This window comes from Eleutherodactylus coqui, chromosome 12, assembly GCF_035609145.1.
Source record: "Eleutherodactylus coqui strain aEleCoq1 chromosome 12, aEleCoq1.hap1, whole genome shotgun sequence".
Taxonomy (NCBI): domain Eukaryota; kingdom Metazoa; phylum Chordata; class Amphibia; order Anura; family Eleutherodactylidae; genus Eleutherodactylus; species Eleutherodactylus coqui.
The window spans coordinates 21,159,068-21,180,107 of record NC_089848.1 but is presented as its reverse complement, the minus strand read 5'-3'; positions in this window follow the sequence as shown (position 1 = coordinate 21,180,107).

The window sequence follows — 21,040 nt, the reverse complement described above, 5'->3', positions numbered from 1 at the left end:
ACAGGGAAAACATTCTTGGCAAATGCCTTTGCATTGGTTCGTCTGGTGGCAGTCCAAGAATTTCACCTTTACCGACACAACAAGAGAGCCCCCACACCATCCCCCCGCCACGGCCCACTTAATCCTGGCCGCATTCCGAAAACCAACAAAATACAACCGTGCTACTAGGTCCGCAGTCACCACCACATTACCACCAACGCGGTTACTGTTAAGGTACATATTACCAGTCTGACTGGGGCATGCAGACACCTTGACAGTATGAATAGTGTGTGGCACATAGGTTCCCCATTGCTATGCCCACGTGTGCAGCTCCTGATGGCGGTGGCACAGGATTCTATTTCTCATTGCTTCTGTACAGCATTGTGGGCTATCGCCCCGCCCCTTTTAAAGAGGGTCGCTGCCTAGCCGTGCCAACCCTCTGCAGTGTGTGCCTGCGGTTCCTCCTCATGGCAGACGCACTTCTAAATAGACATGAGTGTGGCGTGGCATGAGGGCAGCTGAAGGCTGCGCAGGGACACTTTGGTGTGCGCTGTGGGGGGGAGGGGGGGCGGTTGGGCAGCATGTAACCCAGGAGAAGTGGCAGCGGAGTGTCATCCAGGCAGTGATTGTGCTTTGTTGTAGCTAGTGTGGTGCTTAGCAAAGGTATGCCATGCTAATGAGGGCTTTTCAGAAGTAAAAGTTGTTGGGAGGGGGGGGCCCACTCTTGCCGGTATTGTGGCTTAATAGTGGGACCTGTGAACTTGAGATGCAGCCCAACATGTAGCCCCTCGCCTGCCCTATCCGTTTCTGTGTCATTCCCATCACTTTCTTGAATTGCCCAGATTTTCACACATGAAAACCTTAGCGAGCATCGGCGAAATACAAAAATGCTCTGGTCGCCCATTGACTTCAATGGGGTTCGTTATTCGAAACAAACCCTCGAACATCGCGGGAAGTTCGTTTCGAATAACGAACACCCGAACATTTTGGTGTTCGCTCATCTCTAGTTGTGATCATAAAGGCCCTTTTACGCACAAATATGATTGCTCAAAATTTGCTCAAAAGCCATCTTTTGAGCGATAATCATTGCGTGTAAATGTGCCCATCTTTCACTTTTCTACCGAACGATGATTTTATGTTCAGCATAAAATCCATCGTTTGGCAGAAGAGCTGATAGCCGGGACTTCACGCTATGTTTTTTAGGGGAGCACTGATTACATGGTCTCAGCTGTCAGCCCTCTGGCAGAACAAAGGGAATTTATTCAAAGAACAGACCACCAGCTGTTCTCTAAATATAGCTCCCCACGGCTCACAAGTATTAATAAGCTACTAATTGGCATTAGTACCAATTAGTAGTTTATGCAAAATGATCGCTTAAAAGCCATCTTTTGAGCGATCACCTTTGTTTGTAAGAGGACCTTTAGATAGGGATACTCAGGCTTTATCACTATCTGTTGAAGTGGTTCATTACTGTTATCAATCTTCCATTTTTCCTATCCAAGCTTGTCTACGTATCATTATCAATTATAATAAAAAGCTCTATTTTTGTAGACTGGTGCCCGCATTGTATCTTGCACCCTGTGTCATCCACCACTATTATATGTACGGTAAAATCAATTAACCGCTCTTGTAATGCATAGACATGCTGTGCCCTCCATAGACAGATAAACGTTCATTTCATTGATGGAGTTTGTGAATGAAGGTCTGCCTTATAGCTACTCAGATTGCCCTAACATTTTAAAATTGGTTTTATACTTTAAATAAGGTGACAATTGTACGGATGACAGGTGCCATTACATATCAGCCTCCTGGATTTGAATTGGAATGAAATGCAAAACTAGATACAGACTGTGGCGAAGAATGGCGCAGTTTCTGAAAAAGACCCTTTTTCGAGCTCTGAACAATCCCATTTAACAATTCATTTAAACCGCTCTCAAAAATGATCAGAAGCTGGCGTGCAAGACTAAAGAAAAGTTTCTTAAATGAGAACATGGCGATAGTTGACTACATTTTTGGTACTTTGCATTCAGTGCTTTAGTACAGCTGGGACCTGTGTAGCCTTTGAAAACCTACAGACATTTATGTCTCCCTTTTCTTCTTATACAAACAATATCATACTGTTTCCAACCTTTTTTATTCGCTCTGAAATGATGTAATATGTTTCTATTTTATGTAGCAAACAGATATCAAAAGTTCCTGTGAACATTTAAAAAGTACCATTGTAAAAATTCAAAAGGCTAACAGGGGAGTTGGGGAATGAACAAGAAGAAAAGCAGAACTGAAATGCATCAAATAACGTTGCTGACAATTTATTGAGAGATATTTAACTGAGCTTTCAAGTGTGAGGCATTTGTACAGAGGAATGTATTGTAGGCTTCACACAGGCTCTCATGTCACATAAAATGCTATTCAGAAGCACAGTATCCTTCTCAATATATAAGCAATTTAAAAAACGGAATACTTTAATAATTTAGTCATTAAACCACCATAAATAATTTAGATTAAAACTGTTTGGACATCTACAAGCATTATAAGGTTATATACAAACATTATAGGGTTATTCCAGCCTAAAACACTTAGCACCGTTCCACTGCATTGGGGATACATTTTGGATTGGTCAGTTTTTATTCTTTTTTTAAATTCATCATTTAAACTTTTTTCAAGTATGTAACAAAAGAGACCCCTCATGGGGAGGCAGCAATGTCAAACATACTTTGATTGTAATTCCTGACGAGCTTTGATCTAAGCGAGAGAGGTGGTATAGCCCTCTGCATAGCTACCATCCATAGCGTGAGGTTAATCAACCAAGATCACCTTTTTACTGCAGGAAGCCATAGAGTAAGCAGGTGTGCATGAAATGAACAGAAAAGTTCACATCAACTAATGTGAACAATGCAAACTTTGTGAACAATTAGAAATGAATAAAGAAGAGAAAAAAGAGAAAGACAGTTCGGAAATGTATTAGAAATGTAGGGCGAAAAAAGGGAGAGAGAAAAAGAGAGGAAGGAAAAACAATGGGGGTGGGTGGGGGGGGGCTGGGATCGCTTTACACAGCCACTTCAGTAGGAAGGTTTTTCCCACTCTTTACCTCCCAGTTTGATTCCCCTCGATTGGTAAGTTTCTGATCACAGATACTCCCACCAATCGCTAAAAGGTCCTAGTCCATTGTTCCCGAAAGCTGCATTACGATGATAAGGAGGAGTTTGCATAGAGTAGTAGTAGAGCATGCATGCTGTTGCTCCATGCAAAGTCTTTGGGGCTGAAGGAAAAAGCCGAGTACTATGCTCAACTGTTTCTGACAGTGCCATGGACTTTCAATGGAGTGGCAGTGTGCATTCTCAACTTCCAGTCCATTGGATAGGTGATACAAGTATTATACTGTAAAGTTCTATTTAGACCGGACGAATGTTGGGCAAATGATGCCCGACACTCGTCCCTGTGTGTCCACGGTCCCGTGCTGCTGCACAGGAGCTAAAAGTACTGGCTCGCTCACAGAGCAGCCAGTAGGGGGTAGGGAGGCTACAGGAGATTTCACTCCTCGCGCTCCCCCATCCTTCTCCATTGACTTAACATAGCGGCCGTTCAGTACTGAATGGCTGCTATTTACACTGAGTGATCAGCTCATCGTTCAGGATGTTATGCAATATAAACGATGGACGATAAGAAGATCGTTAATTTCTCAGTGTAAATAGCAGCAATTCAGTATTGAACAGTTGCTATGTTAAGTCAATGGAGAGGGGCGGGGGAGCAAGAGGAGAGAAATCTCCTGCAGTCTCCCTGGTGTGAGCCAGTGATACTAGCCCCCATACAGCAGCATGAGAGCTAGTATGTGCAGGGACAAGTATCGGGCATTGTGTGCCCGACATTCATCCCTTCTGAATGGAGCTTTATACCCCTTTAAAGAGTATTTCCTTGTAAAATTAAAGGATGTGAATTTTTTTCAGTTGTTAGTTTGCATTCCTTAAGCACAACACTTAGTGCCTTCTAAATAGACTTCACTAAAAATGTCTGCCTATTTTACTACTGTAAAGTCTGCATAACTTCACATAGCTGGTTGTCCTTTTGCTTCAGGCATAAATCCGATATCATACTGTTCCTTATTATGTTGGCCTTTCAGCTCTCTCCTTTCTCTGTGTTACACAGACCAATTAATCATTGGAAGGAGCGAATGATGACTGAGTTGTTTGCTTTCAAACGGTTTCCATTTACACGCGTAGATAATTGTTTTAATTTTATTGTCACGGCTCATTCAGTTTATCGTTGCTCTGTCCGGGGAGTCTGGAAATGCCAGGGAATGGTCCGCAAATGGCTGAACAACTACCTTTTATACAAAACAATTGGTAAACTACGAAGGATGATTTTTATGCCTGCATAAAATGAAGGACAAATGATAAGCGAAGGAATTATTGTTCAGCTTCAATCACTGGCCATGTTTACACTGAACAATTATTGTTCCTTTTTGCCTGATTTAATATTTATTTTAACAATAACACTGATAAACAAAGATTTTGCTACTGGGAGTAAAACAAGTTATTTACATGAAATCAAGTGCGCTGAATCCAAATCTGAAGTCGAAATTCGCCATGGTATGTAGAGATCTTAAGATATAGGCCAACTACAGTTTGGCAACAACTGATTGGCCCACATACTGATGCATGGCAACATTATAATTGCCTGCATCATGCCTTCCAGCGCCTCGCTTGAACACATCCTGGCAGCAGCGGGTTCCTGCAGCAGCGGGCATGCCAGAGTATGTCAGTAAGCTGATATCAGCAGTTGCTAGGCCTATATAATGCAAGTTGGGCCAAGCGAAAGTCTATAGTCAACCTAACTATTTTCTTATATAGCTGCTATGTCTGTTTTAGCCTGAAGAGGAGTAGGTAGCGCTGTGTTAACCATCCAGGCAATGTTTGCTATATTTGTGGTAAATACACCACATGTGTTCAGTGCAAAAACCTGACAAAGAGGCAATGCTGTTTGCTGTGCCTATGATTTGGTGCAAACTGAAAGATCATCACTCGGACTGTTATTTCTGCACGACCAATGTTACTAGATTTTCAAATAAAAACAAGTAAAAAATAGTTTCTACTGATTGTGAGCAATCGTTACAAAGTAGCGGCCATCCAGATCTGAGCACACTGCTGGCAGATACAATGTGCTGCACGCATCATTGGTTGATCCAATGAAAGTGTTCCTTCCACCACTTTAAATTGAGCCAAGCTAATGGAAAACTTTGCTGTGGCTCTGGATCAGAATGGTTTCCAGTATCTGAAGGACAAGTTTGGAAAAACCAAATCAGAAGCCAAACTAAAAGGAGGAACTGGTGTTGGTCCTGAAATCCATGAATTAATGTGTGATGACACATTCAGATCCAAATTGAGCGTGCTTGAACTCACCACTTGGGATGCATTTGTGCTAGTTGTACAAAACGTTCCTGGCAACCAACAGGCTGACAACCATGCTGAACTTGTAAACAACATGTTAGCAGCGGATCAGCAACTCGGCTGCAGAATATCGCTCGAAATTCATTTCTTACATTCTCATCTGGATTTTCTGGACAGATTCCACCAGGATATTGCCAACATGGAAAAAAGATATAAAAGCCACTGAGAACCCCAATATGATGGGTGAGTACTACTAGTTTATGCAGCGGTCAACAACAGACATTCACAAGCACAATAGCAAATCCTAAAGCACTTTTGAACATCATATGCGCATTGTGTAAAGACTCAAGAGAACACGTTTTTGTAATCTCTAATAGTTTTGAAGCCCAATTTAGTTATGTATAGTGGCCATATAGCCAACATAAAATCCGTTTCTCGTGTCCGTATGAATAGCCAATGACACAGTGTATAACTTCAGAACCTGACATCCTAGGCAAAGTCTGACTACAGATTTGGACTCTACACACACAATTTAGTGTACGACACATGAAATACCCCAAGTTGCAGACAATTTTTTCTGTGACGCAGCGTAATCATTAGGGTCCTTAGCAATAGCAGTGGAGGGGGGGAGGGCACTGCAAATAAGAAAGTGAAGAGGGGGGAAAGCATCCAAGTCTTCAGGGAGAGCAGAGTACAGAAGCTATATTGTATGATAGTGTAGATAGGGAGAGAGCACACCGTAGCAGTCTGCAAAGGGAAGAGTAAATCACAAAGGCTGTATATCTGTGTACTGATAGAGTTGAGAACCCACAGTTGTCATTGCAGGGAGGAAAGAATTGCATACTCATCAGCATCAATAACTGTCACCATCAAGGAACAAAAGATCCCTGATGAGCTGTAGAAATCAGTATAGGAATGAAGCGGTGCTGATATATGAGAACTCGTAAAGACATCAGTATCTGGGATACACAGGTATCACATCCAGCACGCATTCACCCCCAGTTTTGCGTCCATTGCCTAATCTTGAGGAGGGGGTGGCCACGTTGCCATTAAAGGGGTTGTCCCGCGAAACAAAGTGGGGTATACACTTCTGTATGGCCATATTAATGCACTTTGTAATGTACATTGTGCATTAATTATGAGCCATGCAGAAGTTATTCACTTACCTGCTCCGTTGCTAGCGTCCTCGTCTCCATGGTGCCGTCTAATTTTCAGCGTCTAATCGCCCGATTAGACGCGCTTGCGCAGTCCGGTCTTCTTCCTTTCTGAATGGGGCCGCTCGTGCCGGAGAGCGGCTCCTCGTAGCTCCGCCCCGTCACGTGTGCCGATTCCAGCCAATCAGGAGGCTGGAATCGGCAATGGACCGCACGGTGCACCGCATGGAGCACCGTGGGTGAAGATCCCGGCGGCCATCTTACTTAGGTAAGTAAGAAGTCGCCGGAGCGCGGGGATTCGGGTAAGTACTGGCCGTTTTTTTTTTTTTATTCCTGCATCGGGTTTGTCTCGCGCCGAACGGGGGGGCTATTGAAAAAAAAAAAACCCCGTTTCGGCGCGGGACAACCCCTTTAAAGAGAAGATTAATATAAAAAGAAAAAAACTTTTCTATTCACTGTGCTACACTCCCAACCCAAATCGTCTTTGAAACTTTTTGGGGTACTTTTCGAGCTGCTGCTCTCTAGATCAGCTGAGTAGAACTATTAGATTTTATAGTTTTAGCTCTTCTGGATTAAACTCCACCCATCGGCAAAGAAACCTTCTAAAGGTGAACTGGGATTCCCGGTGCAGGTGGGACACAAACTTATGTTTGTTGCCCCGCCTGACACCCGGTAAGTAGAATCCGATTTGGTTATTAATTTTTTCATTTTTGTGATGGCGCTCTCCCTAATTTTCGTTTCCCTTTAAAGAGAAGAAAATTCTTTTTTTTTCACATCATGCCATATTCTTGCTCTCAACTTGCTTATAAATCTGGCACATTCATGGAGAAGAGGGGCAACAACATGCAATCATCTCTAGCACCTCCGGTGCATGGGTGCAGTAAGCAGGTCATATGTGCACAGCACTGATTGGTGGAGCAGCTGTCAGCAGGAACCACTCTACCAATCAGAGAGATGGCTGCTTGCACACACAGACAATGCTCCAGCAGCACCACTGAGGAAGAAGAGGAAGTGCAACTGCCCTCTTGAAGAAACACTCTTCTCAACGGCATACAGCCTAAACTGAATGTAAGTAGCACACTGTCTATTATGACAGGCAGTAAAAGTTGGTGTTCTCATGGGGAGGAGAGGAGGGGCGGCTCTGCAGTAAGACATCACTTTGTGCTATTGGACTTGAAGTATACAAAGGTCTTCGCACAACAATATGTTTGCATTTTAATTAGTTTAAAATGCTGGGAGTTGTAGTCCATGGGCTTTTTCAGAGTCACGTGTCCCATAAGCTTAATATAAAAATAAATCTTGTTATTTATGTAAAGCACCAACTTATTCCGCAGCGTTTTTAGGTATTTTTTTTTTTATTAAGCCCCGGCAAGCTGGGTACTCATTTTACTAACCTCAGAAGGATGCAAGGCTGAGTCAACTTCGAGCCGGCTACCTGAACCATGCAGGGATTGAACCTGAAACCTTCAGGTCGTGAGCAAGAGCTTAGGACTGCATTTCAGCTACCTTAACACTCTGCACTACATTTGCAAATTATTACATACCTACTCTGGGTAATGTCTTTGCCCTGAAACTGGTGCAATTGAGGCAATTATACCCTGGCTACAAGGGAGGGGCGTGCCAAAAACTGACAGACATTACATTTTAGTTAAGACATGTTCTGTCAACAAAATTGTATGCAAAAAAAATTAAACAGCACACCGACACCATTTGTGTGCTGTACAATTCACAAGGATCCCTTAAAGGGATTCTCCCACCAAAGTAACTTACTGATCAGTGGGGTCTGATCACTGGTATCTCCACCAATCCTGAGACTGACTATCCAAAATGTTCCCAAATGTCCCTGAATGAATGGAGCAGAAGCCGTACATCTCTGCCAGTCCTATTGGAATGAAGTGGCAGCATACATGTTAGATTGCTGATCTGTTCATTCAGGAATTCTCCGGCTGGCAGTTATTGGACATACCAGCAGTTAGACCACCATCAATCAGTAAGTTATCCCCTGATCTGCTGACCGGCTGTTTGGTATCTGACCACCATATGATCACTCCATTCAGTTTCAGTTTGGTGGTAATTTTTTATTAAGCTTGTATGGTGGTATTATCCAGCTATTGTATGGAGGTGTTAGGTCACTCTTACACGTGTGTTTTTTTTTAAATATGTGTGTGTTTTAAATGCAGCGCTAAACGCTACCATTGATTTCAATGGGGCTTATCAGACATGCGCTAAAACACAGCGTTTTTCAAGCACTGTCTGTTTTATTTTCAGGCATTTCAGTTCTTTAAAACTCGGCGCATTACCTGTTGAAACGAATGGGGAGCATTTTCAGCAGTGCTGAAAATGCAGTAGAATGTGGTTACAGCATTTTGGACCGCAGCGTTACACACAGGGTGAGCAGCAGACTTCCTCAGCACAGGCACTTAGCAAAATGCCGCAATTTCGATTGCGGCACTTTGCCGCGATTTTGCTTTCGTTCCTGCAGCCAATAGCGTGTTATAGCCTAGTATACTGTGCCCTATATTTTCGAATAGAACACATGAGTCCTGGAAGCACAATTCACACCACTGAACAGTAGGACCTGGCCGTGCGCTAGGCAGAAATGCCTTCATTTATCAATCATGCCACCAATAAGTATTTGTGCAGCATTGATCAACAATAAACAATATTTTATCAAATTAGCCACTTTGCCCAGACTTTACAAAACAGGACTCTTAGGTCTGCAACACAAGGCCATGTTATTACCTAGCTAGCTCCATCTCTATGGCACAGAAATGGCTAATAGATCATACATCTAACAGATAACAATACAAATAATTCATGCCGAAGTCATTTTGATATTTTATAAGCTTTATTCTGTATAGCAATAAAGGTTTAGTCTTAATGTAATAGGGATGTTGTAACTGGGCTTTTTTTGTTTGCTCCTCCTGCTGTATTACACCTCTGGTAAGAGAATAGAGAAGTTGCTAACAACACAAAAGACCTGCCATCTGGAAGGAGATAAGTCACAGTGTAACGTCCCATTTAGATGGGACGATGGTTGTCTAAATGACTACATGAGTGCTGATGTCACCACTAAGGTCGTTAGTGCTTGTGCAGAGCGTTTAGACAGGCAGATGTCACTGCTGGGCTTCTTGCTGAGCAGGAAGCATTTACACGCAACAACCCCGCAATCCAGCGATTTTTTTTTTTTTTATATTTGTTATGCTGACTGAAAGTCAGTGATAACAAATAGTGAATGAATAGTAAATGATGTTTTTGCATTTCTACTGGATGATTATCACTCTAATTTGTTTGCGTAAATATTCTCCAAGGACAGAACCAGGAGATCAACTTTTTGCCAATTTTGCCCCGTCCACTTTAGAAAGATGATGCCAACTCCACCCCATCACCCTAGCCTTACAAAGAGCAGAAATCCATTACAGATGGGGATTTTGATTTATGCTTTTGTTCCAAATCGAGGGTCAAGATCATGCCATCAGATCACTGTCTGAGGGTCAAGGAGCCCTATGCTCGTCTAACATTGCTTTTAATACCCCACTTGAGCAGCGATCTCATAATCCCCGCTCTCAAAGATCAATGAGGCTGTGGTAGACACGAAGACGAAGAGCCCACCTTCCCATGACCAGTACCAGAGGTTCCGTTTAAGGCAAGATATAATTATTCCTCTCTGAATGGGACTTAGTCTCACTGTTAGTTAAGCGGTAAGACACACCCATATGTTTAAATAATTTTCTATTGCTTCACAATTTCTAGTTACGTTATTTTTTAAGATCATGATTCCCAACATGGATACCATGTTGTTCTCCTCTCAGGTGCGATTTAAAATGACCCACCATGCGGATCAACTTCACACACTACATATCTTTTGGTTATTTGTTCCTACCATTGTTTTCTTCCTACTCTCCCTAGTAAAATACAATTACACAAAATGTCAGTGTTGGATTCACTTAGAAAAAAACATAGTCTTGTCACCCATTCATGCAGAATAGATCAGTGTCCCTAAACCACCTGCTCTAAAATCTAAATTGGCTTATAGATTCGCACTCCTATTTACATACTTCCCATGTGTAGAATCATAAGTTACAATATAAGGGGATTTAACTCTCCAATTAAGCTCGGGAAGGCCTTCCTTTACTATGAGAGGAATAAACCTCATCCTATGTATACAGGAGTCACACTCGCAAAACTCTCACCCAAAGTATTTTAATTCCCGGTACTAATCCCACTATTATTCTCTGTTTGCCACAAAGAAAAAGGGAGTTTTGATATTCATAAACAATTCCCTACCATACAATGTAACAAAGATCATAACGGATGAACAAGGACAATACTTAATACTATTGGGAGACCTATATAACGAACAACTCTGCATAGTGAACACGTATGCCCCTAACGAATCACCTATTGAGTTCTTTTTGCTTATGTGCAAAAATCTAATGCCACTAGAATACTCCAGCCTGGTCTGGTGTGGGGACTTTAATTTAACCCTTGACCTCGCTATCGATTCCACATCCCTACCCCACTCTCTAGAACCAAACTAAAGAACTGACTAAGGCTTTCCAAATGCTTACATTAGCAGACACCTGGCATAAATTTAATCAAAGAAAAAAAGGATTTACATACTACTCCCTAGTTCATAGGCATCACTCCAGATTGGATTGGATCCTCACCAATTCTATATCATTGCCTTCTCTCTCCATATAGTATGTGTGTGATCTGACCACAGTGCAGTGCTTTCAGAATTTCTATATGTACCTCACACCCAAATCCCATAGAATTGGATGCTCAATTAATCTCTTCTCACCAACCCTGAACTGGCTAACACCATTCAACAGGAAATATAAAATAATATCTCCAACTCATTAGCCCTGAAACTACCCCCACTGATGTTCACTGGCTGGTACACAAAACAGTGATCCAGAGTATATTTATATCCATGGCCTCCCACATCAAAAAGGAAAGAGCCCAGGCCCAACTAAATCTGAAGCATAAAATTACTAAATTAGAGCAAGCATACACACAGCATACTTCACTCTATTTACAAAAGGCCATCAAAGACTCCAGATTGGAACTAAACGCCCTTTTAACACAGACACATTCACAATCCACATATTTTCAATATGCAAACAAGCCGGGCCGTTTATTAGCATGTAAAGTAGAGAGAGGCAAACACTTAACGCTATACATAAAATCAAACCATACCAGGAACTCTTACCTCTAACCCTGATAAAATATATTCCACTTTATATCAATTTTACAAAAAGCTCTATACAGCACCCCAGACCAATTGTGACTCCCAGGCAAACACTTTTCTTTCCCAACTTAATCTACCAACCTGTGTTTTAGAGGGTGCAACAACATTGGCTCCCATCTACACATTTGGTGGCCCTGTCCCATAGTGCAGGCCTTTTGGAAAAAGGTTACCCACCTTATATTCTCTGTCACGGAAACAAACCCAAAAACATACGCAACACACCCTTTAAAGCTTATACAATCTATCACTATGGCAGCTCATACCCACATTGCTCAAAATTGGCAAAAACCACAACTACCTTTCAACTCACTGATTGCCTGAATTATTTAGAAAGATACTTCTATATAAGAAACTGATAGTCATTCGCAAGGACACGAAAATCCAATTTGAGTCTGTTTGGGAATTATGGATCATCTTTATCAATATCCCTAATCTTCAATACCATCGCCAACTGTAACCTTCCAAAAATACAATACGCAGTGTATGATCCAAAGATACAAGAGGTTATCCCCTCCCCCAAAAACTTCACTACTTAATTGAACCCAAAGCTTGACTTGAAAACGAAAAAACAAGGGAAAAAAAACACAGTGACATTCTCTATTATACCAACAGAGTGATTATATTGTATTGTACTGTTTCCCCCTGCACCCCACACCTGTACAATGTAGTTTTTGCATTGATATATGTTCTTTAATGCTCTTCAGAGTTAATCAATGTTATCGATGTCTTATACCAAACCATTTCTCTCCTGCCTGGTATCTATGCGGCAGGAATGTTGCCAAAGTTTAAAACTACTTTCAATAAATACTTTTGAAACATAAATTTTGCATGTAATTCTCACAGATTTTGCCATCAATTCACCCTGGAGTTGGGTGAATTCACAACAGATGTTTCAGTCCAATGTGGACTTACCAGTGATCACAAAAAAGGTTTTGATAACATAAATATTTGGCTCTGCTGGACATGCATGTAAAGTCCCTATACTGTAGGCATACGTGTATGTTTGTGTTCCCTCTGTAACTACAGTATAAAATATTTAGTATTAAAAGCATTTTTTGCATAAATTGTATTATTTCCACTTTCATTGGTAACTTCATCTACCACTACCCTCATCCCAGCCCTGATGGGAAGTAATCAGACTTAGTGCCTAGGACAGCATCAACTGCAAATACACCCCTGACCACCTACATATGTAAAAATCATTTTCCCATATCAAAGCTGTCCCTAGTCTTTAATTGACCTATAAATGTAGGCTACTCATTCATTTTATTTAAAATTTGATTCAAACATTTTTTAGACCTACTACAGTTCAGAGAACAGCGATTGACAATGAAATGCCTCATTATTATAGCTACCACTGAGTTTATGATCTAGATTTTTCGAAAACTAAAATATTGAATCTTTTTAGATATATAGCTAGCTTCCTAGATACATAGGAGTTGGAGACGTATCACTGTATAGCAATGCAATTTTTTTTATTGAGAGGACTAGGGAAGTTTGATGGAAAATCTCTGTGAAGGCTGTAATGTTGTCATCCAAAGTTGTGAAAAGCATCTTAGTGGTGGTAATAGTAGCAGTAGTAGAAATGCTCTTCCAGTTCCCAATCATATAATTAGGCCTCCCAAACACATGTACTATAAAATCATTTGTACCGAACTTTAGTGGACTTTATCTTTAGTGCAAAGTTTTCCGCAAATCAAGGGACTACGTTCAACACCAAGAAAACCTTCCAGTGTATTTGCAGCTCGTAAAGCCCAAATGGATGCCCCCATGATAAGAAAACATATTGTACTGTTGTTTATATATTTTGGGGACTAAAGCAGTATAGGAAAGTACAGCAGACCACACAATACAGTTGGAAAAAAAAAGAAATGCTAGTATATATCTGCTTAAGAAATGCCAAAAGGACACTTTTGGAATTTGTTGTGTCTATACGACTATGGGTCTGTTTGTCATTGGTGCTCAGAGACTCTAAAAGCATAAATACTGAATAAAGATACTGAAAAGGTTAAAGGCTACAAAAGAAAAGTTTCTAAATATCAAAACATAAAGATAGAGGATAAACTCATGAACTTATGCATTATTTAGTCATGTTCACAAAAAGATTCAGTAAAAATGAGTTATCTGGAGTTTTTTTGTTTCTTAAGGCAGTGTAAAAACTCTCTGCAAAATATCAAACTCAGTTTTGCTTATACATTATGGAGAAATAAATCCCAAACATATATTGCTTTTGGGGAGTGTACACAGTGAGTTGCCAAGAAGAATACTGGGAGATATAATATATCAATGAAGTGTACAGAGTTTAAACAATTTTACTCTGACGGTACAGGAAAACCAAAAGTTTGATTGGTAGAATAACAGAGAGTTCAACGAATCCGATTAATCTAATAATCCACTGGTGAAACGTGCAACAATTAAACCTAATGTAGAGCAACCAGTCTAAATAGCCTGTAATATGTCCCCTTCTTTAATAATAACTGAAAGGTGATCATTATTGGGCATATTTATAGATGCAGTAATATAATTTACTTATTTACTGTATTTTGTCTCAAAACGCTCCTCTGTAGGCTGCAATATACACTCCTCAACATTGAAATTGCAAAACTAAGAAGTAAAAAGTTATGCAAATCAAGGAAGTAGAAGATGTCGCTAAGATATGCAAATGATCAAATTTTAGCAATCCTAGATTTGTTTTTTCTCTCTTTTTTACAGCATTCACCGCGCAGCATAAATAACCTTTTCATTTCATTCTGCAGGTCAATACTATTACAGCGATACCAAATGTATATCGTTTTCTTAAAAAAATGTACTACTTCTACAAAATAAAAACACTTTTTAAACAAATAAAAATTGAATTTGCATCGCCGCATTCCAAGAACCAAAACCTAGTTGTTTTCCCAACTATAGAACCATATCAGGTCTTGTTTATTTAGTAGGAAGCGTTATATTTTTCTATTATATCATTTTGGGGTACATGCTACTTTTTGGTCGCTTTTTTACTGCATTTTTTGCTAGGCCAATGGATGAAAAATAGTAATTCTGCCATTTTTTAAATTATTGTTTTACATTGTTCCCCATGTGGGATAAACAACTACATTTTTTAATTGTTTGGGTCTTTAGGAGCACAATATCTATTATGTGCTTTTTTTTTTCTTTAAAAACTGTTTTGTTTGAGGGAAAATGTTTTACTTTTTATTTTACAGTGGATTTTTTTTGCTGCCCTTTACTGAACTTTTTGTGAATAACATTTTAGCCCTTTAAAGAGACATAAATATGCAATTGTTCTATCACTAGCATCATTCCTTCTGTAGTGCTGTATACTATACATATGAAATCATCCTATTAGACTCTGCGGGAGGCAGGATCTGATAGGCTGAATGACATGTCAGGCTTGGAGGTCTTTGTCAGGCCAAGGCAACTCATCGGCAACTTGCAATCACCTGCTTGCATGCTGTGTGATTGATCGTGGCATAGAAAGAGTGAAATAGCCAGCAACTGATATTTCTCCACTCGGAGCCATTAGAGCAGGAGCTTGTCTGCTAGACGATGTCTGAGCACCCAACCTGCTGCTGCTAGATTGCAGGAACAGGAGCATATACCAATGACAGTGCGGATTTAAAGCCCAGGACCAGTACATTTACGGCACTTGGTCACTAAAGGTTTAACACTTTCCAATCCAATTTAGATTCAGGGTTTCTTAAAAGGCTTTCTCTTTTTGCTGCTATACAACTGCTAGCTAAAGCCAATGTGTGCGCGTCAGAGAGGCTCTGACAGCAGAGTGGCTGGCAATAGATGGTAAAAATATCCTGTTGAATGTCTTCTGACATTGGAGCGGTACAAGTTTCAATCAGAATATAGGAAGACATCAGTCAGTGGATTGGAAAAGGTTAAATTTTACACTTTTTGATGATGATCTTGATGGCTTTGCTGACCATGTCCAAGTCTATTCAGCAAGAACTAACAAGTGATTTGGAAAAAAACAGGAAATATGAGTCTATTGTGTGTGCTTCAAATATTAACAGAATTCCAGACTTTTTAATATGGATAGGCATATAAAAAATTACATTCCCTTAACCCGGCAAATTAGTTATAAATTACTACTGACAAATTACTTATAAAATACTACTTACGGGCTTATTCACTCGAGCGCATATGAGGCGCGTCTTTAAATCGTCCATTCATGTGAATTTACGGCGCAGATGAGAGAATGTAAAAACGCATACGGTCGTGTGAAAGAGCCCTAACATAGACATTATTAACCCAATAGACATGAAAGCAGTTGCACCACTATTGGACCACTAGAGATTTTTGTTAATTTATCTCTTGAACCCAGGGACTCTACGTTTTTCTAAATCCTTGGGGATCTCTACACAACCAGTGGACTGCCAAGAACAGATCATCAAGGTAAAAAAAAAACACTGGATCACTTACTATAGGAAAAAAAATAGTCATGGACAAAGCCCTAAACCCCTTGATCATGTGAGGCTTTGTGTGGCACAAAGGATTCAGGCTTCAGTTATTTTTTGCAGTTCATTAAAAATAATTTTAAGAGCGAAAATACAAAGTGGGTATTTGAATCATTAAACAAAGATGTAGCTTAAATAATGGAAAATTGCTGTATTAAAATATTTTAGTTAAACATGAAATCTAGTGAGTTCTTTCAATGTTGTAACATCCGTTAACTACGTGATAGGAAACAAAAATTCTCAATTTTTTTTCAATAAGTACAGTGTATTTCTCTATTATGAAAAAAACAACAGTACATTGTTATAAAACTAAGTTACAAAACATATTTATTACCGAATGTTCTTTCATGGGTTTTCAGTTGTATTTTATAGATATAGCTCCCATTTCTACCATCTTCCTTTCTTATAGTCAGAAATATTACTGTACTGCAAAAAAAAAAAGAAAAAATCAATCCCTGGTCAATAAAGTAAACACTGCGTTCTCTCCTAATGGTTCTTCTAATTATATCTATATGGATATACAGCTCAAACACATTATTTTTTGATTGATTGGTCCAGTTTCTCCATTATTACATTGAGTGCTTACTACAGTGTGGAGTAGAATTTATTTGAAATCTCTCAGGTTCTAGAGATGATTATTTTGCTTTTGATTGATAGCATTGTATTCATTGCTGCTTTTAAGCACCTTTCTTTTTTGGAGATTTGTCCTAGAGAAGTGCTGCCTTCCAAGGGTCTTAAAATTTCATATTAGGAGTTCATTCATATTTTGTTATTTTGTAGCATTTTTTTTCCTGATGTAGCAATTTCACATAGAAATAAATGGCTATATTCGCTTTCAACATTCTTTCCATTCATTTCCATTGAATGAAAATACCAACTTTATAGCAATATAGTTTTCAGAAAAAGACTGTGACTCGCCCCAGTATTCTTCGAATCATGGTTTATGGTATGAAGATCTTAGAGCGTACTGTGCAGTATGTTCACTTTTTAATGGTATTTTGCAATTTGCCTGTAGAGTCAGTCTGTATAAAAAGTTGAGTAAATGAAGTGATTAATCTTGTACTGATCTTTAGTTTCCAGTCTATTTTATGACTCAGCGATACATTTACTATTCTGCATGTTCCAGAGCTTCCAGCATTCCTTGGGATGATATATAGAGCTGCACCATGGAAGCCAGTTACAAAATAGATGGGGAAAAATGGCAGATAATTGCAATACCTTAAATAGGATTATTCTATATGGGCAACATTTCAATCTATAGAGACCCTTTCTTAAAGGGGTTGTCCAAGTTGCAAGATCTCGGGACAACCCAATCCCCTTGCAATACAACAATAAATAGTGATATACTCACCTCTACCCACTCCTTTTGTGTCCCACTCTGGTGTCCGGTCCTTCACTCCAGTCTCTGTGCTGTCCCGTTTACACACGATCACAGAGGCTGAGCTATGTTATTGGCTGCAGCCCCTTTGACGCCCCATAAATAGTGTGGGACTTCAGCTCTAAACAGAAACCAGAGTGGAGGACCAAGCAGTGGTGTGGGACACAGTGGAAACAGGGAGGGGTGAGTATATTGCTATTTGCTATTTTACTGCATGGGAAGGGGCTCGTCCCGAGGTCTTACATCTCCAACAGTCCCATAAAAACACTTTGTTTCCATACAAATAACAGATAAATATAATATAACATTTTTAACATAATTGATTAGTTGTATGTGGATACATATGAATATGTAATAAGATTTTTTTAAAAACCTTACATACTCACCTCCTGCTGCACGTTACTCTCCTACTACCACTGGCCGTTGCTCCTGCCTTCTATTGACATTGGCTGCTGACTTGGGTTGTTCACCACATGACCGCTGCAGCCAATGGGAGGCCATCAGGGACATCATCAGCGACGTTCCGTAAACCTAATTCGAGGCTTCTACATTTGACAGGGTAACGGGATGTCACTGGGACTTCTGACTGGGTGACTTTATCTGTCAGATTTCAAAGTGATGGAACGCTAAAATGAAGATCCTGCACCACAGTGAGTATATTACATTTATATAGTTTTGAGCACAGGAGAATAAACTATATAAAAGTAATAACTCCTAAAACCCCTTTAAGCTTTGATCTGACACTGTATCTGTATAATAATCGTGTAAATTTTGGGATGTGACAGCTATTCAAAGCAGATACGTTTTTTCAGCCAAGTAGGGAATGCGTATTGCAGAGCTGTACAAAGAAAGCCTTGTTAGACTCTGTGTGTGTACGGAGAAGCAAGGCTCAGAATATCTCCGCACAACATCACAATTTACTTGCTTCCAGATTTGTGTGGAATACGATAGAAAGAAACTCCGTTTGACTTCAATCCTAAAAAATGAAGCGGCTGCAGTACTGCTTTAGTGCTACATCCTCTTCACAGTGTTTCCCTGCGCAGTGACTTATTGTAAAAAAATGGCCACAAAGAAGTTCATCCCACTTTCCACTTTCTGAAAGTTGAGAATTATGTAAATAGTCTATCCATGTTAGAACTGATTCATATAATAATTTAACCTTTTCCAATCCACTGTCTGACGTGTTCCTACATTCTGATTGAAGCATGTGTAGCTCTGATGTCGGAAGACATCCATCAGGGTACTCTTACTGTATGTTGCCGGCCGCTCTGTTGTCGGGGGCTTCTCCGGCATGTCACATACTGCAGTACTGGCTCTAGCCAGCAGATGACGCCATTGTATAATGGCAGAAAGAGAAAGCTCCCTAGGAAACCCTGAATCCAAAATTAGATTGCAAAGGGTTAATGCAGTTTAACCACAGAGAATGACTCTATGAAAATGCACAAACTGTATTTATCTATTTTAAAAGAGTTTCCTCATTATGACAGCCTCTTTCCAGAAGTCCAATAGGGTTTACAAACCTTATAGAGGGGGTCCCGCATACTTTTTCTAGGGAGCTTTACCTGGAGTCTCCTTGGCTTTCTTGTGATGAAGTTTAGATATGTAGGTTCCAGAGTGAGAGTGAATTTGGAGACAACTCCCATGATTTGAAACAGTTGTTAGGCAATGTACGCAAGCTGTATACCTAGAATTGAAGATATATTTGCCAAGATGTTAAATATTTGAATTATATATCTAGATAGTAGTGAAACTTTACTAATACATTAAACATAAATATTGTACAAGATTTAATAACCTAAGAGAACTGAAGGCTCCTCCTTAATAACACACTAATGCAATATTCATCACTATATACAGTATACATTTATCAGAAGAAAGATCCCTTTTTATGTTTCTGTAGGAAACTTCGTTGTATACAGGCATCCTGTTTCAATGTAAGAAAAGAATATCATTTTTTGATTTGAAAGACAGCAATGATGAATTTTGCAGATGAAAAAAAATAGAAAATGTTATATTAATCAACAAATAAAGAAAACATGAATATATACAACACTAAAGTAAAATGAAATTGCTCGCTAGTTTTCACTTTTGAAGAAAAAATAGTGAGGAAGACAAATAAAACAAAGTAGCTTCCTTAGCTTAGAGAATGTTGCAATTTATGTCATCTTCACTGATTTTTGAAACTGAAACATGAATATTTCATGCAAACTTAAAATTACTAGGCACCAGTGGATTAACTGAGACAGAATCATATAAAACACTAGACAGAAGTTTTTCAAACTTTTAAGTGTATAAAGACGCACTATGTATTGAGAATGTCAAGCATATCCCATATTCAAGGTGATGCTATTCCCTCTTCTACTAGTTTTTGAAGTTTATCTAACAAAATAGTCACAATCTAAATTTTAATTTAGGACTCAAGTCCCCAATCCTTTCTAGGGTATGAGACACTTTCAAATATGATAAGTGATGTTGAACAACATTTGGTATTACAAGGGTAAAAAAAAATCTATTGAACAGGCGACCAAGTTAAAAGACTCTCAAGCCAGTATTAACTGGAAGTTTTCTGGTTTTGACCTTAGTGTCAAGTTTCAGTAGTAATGTAATTTTCCTGGTACAAGCAGGGAACATTAGAAATCTTTCATGTGTAAGTATGAATTGTATAGTGGTTTGTGACTCCGAATGTAGCACAAATCAACAACTGCAAAACTGCATTCCAAAAGCCGGTATCCTAAAACTTGTGTCTCCTTTTATCAAAGTGTCATCAACATTGTATCCTGAGAAATGAATCTCAAGCTCCGTGTCATCTCATGAATACAGTATCTGTAATTACTGTTAACATGTCTATACTTTATCTAGTTTCATAAGCTCACTGACTAAAGACCTATTTAGACACAATGATTATCGCTCAAAATTCGCTCAAAGGCCATCGTTTAAGCGATAATCGTTGTGTCTGTCTTGCGCCCGTCGTGCAGTTTTCGTTAAAGATTCGCTCATTGTTCATCTTTCAGTCCGCTTAAAATCTATCATTCGGCCGTTTGCTTTTCGTTTGGTCAAAATGACATCGTTCAGTCGTTCATCGATTTTAGGGGAGTTTTCAATGCAAACACTACACAACCATAATACAACAACTGAAAAGCCCGACATTTTCCAACAATTTTCGTTAGGAAAAAAACATCCGTCTTTCAAAGCAAAACCATCGCTGACTTTTATTGTTATAACGCATTCCGAGCGATAATCTATACTTCTAAATGGGGCTTTAGAATAACCAGCAGTTCACCCTCTGCTTCAGACTATACTTCCATTCTGACCAGCCCTGGTCTCCTCCAGCTTTTAGATCTGCTTTTTTTTCAACCTTAAGTGAATCAAAATGCTAATGCATGTATATTCCAGCCTAGAGTAACGCAATCATCTCCTTTTAATAT